General features: G+C 32.7%; 1 pseudogene; it reads right to left on the reverse strand.

Moving 5' to 3' along the window:
* Nucleotides 1-2,971: 2,971 nt before the first annotated feature.
* On the reverse strand, nt 2,972-3,432 carry LOC116861372 (annotated as a pseudogene).
* Between the last annotated feature and the right edge of the window lie 548 nt (nt 3,433-3,980).

A 3,980-nucleotide genomic window follows, 5' to 3' on the forward strand; every position in this document is an offset into this window, starting at 1 on the left:
TTGAATTTGTTTCAAGTGTACAACATAGTGATTTCGTAGATATATACATCACAAAATGGTCACCACAATAAGTCTAGTTACCTTCTAACACCATGCAAAGTTGTTGCAATATTACTGACTATATTCCCTATCCTATATAATATAACCCTGTCTGGATGATTGAACCTCATTATCGATCGCCTGTCTGCCTCCCCGCTGGTAACCTTCAACTTATTCTCTATCTAGAACTATCTGTTTTATTTGTTTATTTGTTTTGCTTTTTGTATTGCGTATGTAAGTGAAATCATCCAGTATTTGTATTTCTCTGTCCCACTTATTTCCCTTAGTGTAATACCATCTAGGTCTATCCATGTTATTATGAGTAGAAAGATTTCATTCTTTTTTATGGAGAAGCAATATTCATATGTATATGAATATTATATATAATTTATATATTAGTATTAAATCAAACAAATATTATATATAATATAAATTTATAAAGTCTTCCACCCCATGAGCATGGAATTTCTTTCCATTTATTTCTATCATCTTTAATTTCTTTCATCAACATCTCACAGTCTTTCACCTTCTTGGTTAAACTTATTCCTAGATCTTTTTGATGAAACTGCAAATGGGATTGCTTTCTTAACTTCTCTTTTTGATAGCTATTAGTGTATTAGAAATGCAACATATTTTGTATACTGATTTATATCCTACAACCTTACTGAATTTCGTTTATTAGTTCTAATAGTTTTTTTTCATGGAGTCCTGAGGGTTTTCTATATATAGTATCATGCTATTGCAAATAGTTTTCCTTCTTCCTTTCCAATTTGGATGCCTTTTATTTCTTTTCCTTGCTGAGTTGCTGTGGCTAAGACTTCCAATACCATGTTGAATAAAAGTGGAAGAGTGAACATCCTTGTCTTGTTCCTGACCTTTGAGGAAAAGCTTTCAGTTTTTCTCCGAGTGTGACACTAGCTGTGGGTTTTTCATATATGGCCTTTATTGTGTTGAGGTATATTCCCCCCATATCCACTTTGTTGAGAGTTTTCATCATTAATGGATACTTAGTTTTGTTAAATGGATTCTGCTTCTGTTGAGATGATCATGATTCTTATCCTTTGGTTTGTTAATGTGATGTATGACATTGACTTGCAGATGTTCAACCACCCTTGACTCACTGGAATAGATCCCACTCAATCATGGTGTATGATCCCTTCAATATAATGTTGAATTTGGTTTGCTAATCTTTTTTGAGAATTCTTGCCTCTATGAACATACAGGATCTTTCTCTTCCATTATTTGGAACAGTTTGAGAAGAATAGGTATTAACTCTTCTTTAAATATTAGGTAGATTTCACCAGTGAAGCTGTTTGATCCTGGGCTTTTAATAACTGATTCAATTTCATGAAGAGTGACTGGTCTGTTCATATTTTCTATTTCTTCCTGATTCAGTCTCAGAAGGTCCTGTTTCTAGTAATTTATCCATTTCTTCTAGGTTGTCCAATTTGTTGGCATATAATTGTTTTAGTAATCTCTTATGAGCTTTCACATATCTATGCTATCAATTGCAACTTCTCTGCTTCCATTTCTGACTTCATTTACTTGAGTCCTTTCTCTGTTTCTGTTGATGAATTTGGCTAAAGTTTCCTCAATTTTATTTTTTAAAGAACCAGTTTTTAATTTCATTGATCTTACCTACTGTTCTTTTAGTTTCTATTTCATTTATTTCTACTCTGATCTTTATTACTTCCTTCCTTCTACTAACTTTGTTCTTCTTTCTCTAGTTCTTTTTAGGTTTAAGGTTAGGTTGTTTACTTGAAACTTTTCTTGTTCTTGAGGTTGGCCTGTATCACTAATAAAATTTCCTCTTAGAACTGCTTTTGTGTCCTACAGATTTTGGAATGTTCCGTTTTTATTTTCATTTGTCACATATTTTCTTAATTTCCTATTTGATTTTTTTTCATTGACCCATTGATTGTTTAGTAGCATGTTGTTTAGTCTCCGCATTTGTATTCCCAGTTTTCTTCTTGTAATTGATTTCTATACCATTGTGATAAAAAAATATATGCTTGATATGATTTCAATCTTGAATCTAATGAGACTTGTTTTGTGGCCTGAAATGTAATCTATACTGAAGAATGTTTAATGCGCACCTGAGCACATGTGCTGTCTTCAATGCAATGTTCTGTATATATCTATTACATCCTTCTAGTCTAATGTGTCATTTAGGGCCAATGTTTCTTAATTTCCATCTAGATGATCTATCCATTGATGTAAGTGGAGTGTTAAAGTCCCCTATTATTATTGTATTATTGTTAATTTCTCCCTCTGTGTCTATTAATATTTGCTTTATATATTTAGGTGCTCCTATGTTGGATGCATAAATATTTATAATTATTTTATCTTCTTGTTGTATTACTCCTTTTGTCTCTTCTTACAGCTTTTGTTTTAAAGTCTATTTTGGGGCACCTGGGTGGCTCAGTCTGTTGGGTGCCTGCCTTCTGGCTCAGGTCATGATCCTGGGGTACTGGGATCAAGCCCCATGGTGGGCTCCCTGCCCAGCGGGGAGTCTGCTTCTCACTCTCCCTCTGTTCCTCCCCCTGCTCATGTTCACTCTCTCTCTCAAAATAAAATCTTAAAAAATAAAAAAAATAATGCCTTTTTGTTTGATATACATATTGCTTTCTTTTTGTTTCTATTTGCATAGAATATCTTCTTCTATCCCTTCACTTTAAGTCTGTATGTCTTTAGGTCTGAAGTGAGATCTGAGCCTCTTGTAGGCAGTATATAGATGGGTCTTGTCTTCTTATTTTAATCCATTCACCCACCCTTTCTTTTGATTAGAGCATTTAATCCATTTACATTTAAATTAGTATTTATAGGTATGTATTTATTTCTAGCTTGTTAATTTTTTTCTCTTTTATAGTTTTCTTTCCTTTTTTTTTTGATATATGAAAATTTAATACTGTCATGTTTTCACCTTTAAAACTTATGATCTTGGTCTTTCCTTCTTCCCTTCATTTAAGGCCAAAAGAGAGACATTGGCTACTTTGACAACCATAAAGCAAATGCCAGGAATGTCACTGACAGCATGACCTTTGTGATCAAATCAATCAACCAGAACCTCGTCATTTTCCTCAATAAAGTTCAAACAACTATGATTACAAAGGCTATGATATATTTATTTATTTATTTATTTATTTATTTATTTATTTAGGCCATTCTTGATCCGCTGGACCTGACACACTTCCTGATGGCAGAATTTGGTTGTTTGGCTTTATCCCCTACTTTTTCTAGCACAATTCTCTTCGTATGGAAAATATTTCCAAAAGAGTTAGCCTTCAGGGCTGTGCTCAAATGGGCTTTCTTGTACTGTTTATCATGCCACTTCCAATCTTCTTGGTGGATATTGAGCTTCCTGGAAGTATGAAGACCACGACACTTGCTCATCCTGCCAGCACCTGATCAAAAGAGCTGTAGATCTTTTCTGTTCCTTTCTTCTTGCCTTGTCTCTTCCCTTGTGATTTGATGATTTTCTTTAGTGTTATGTTTGGATTTCTTTCTCTTTATTTTCTGTGTATCTATTATAGTTTTTTGGCTTGTAGTTTATATACATATGTGTATATATATACATATATATATATTTCATATATAACAACCTATGTATTTAGTACTCTTTTAAGTTGGTGGTGGCTTAAGTTGGAACACATTATAAAAGCACTATTTTTTTATTCCTTATCCACCATGTTTTATGTTTTTTATTTCATATTTACATTTTTTATTGTGTGTATCATTATTGTAAAGTTGTTTTTACTACTTTTGTTTTTTAACCTTTATATTAGCTTTATAAGTAGTTGATCCACTATTTTTACTATGTGTTTGCCTTACTGATGAGCTTTTTTTTTTTCTTTCATATATTTTCTTCTTTCTAGTTTTGGCCTTTTCCAATTAAAGAAATCCTTTGATTCCCCACCCCCAACCTTGAGAGAGAGTGGGAA

This window comes from Lontra canadensis, unplaced genomic scaffold, assembly GCF_010015895.1.
Source record: "Lontra canadensis isolate GAN:19392208 unplaced genomic scaffold, GSC_riverotter_1.0 scaffold195, whole genome shotgun sequence".
In the NCBI taxonomy this organism is placed as follows: Eukaryota; Metazoa; Chordata; class Mammalia; order Carnivora; family Mustelidae; genus Lontra; species Lontra canadensis.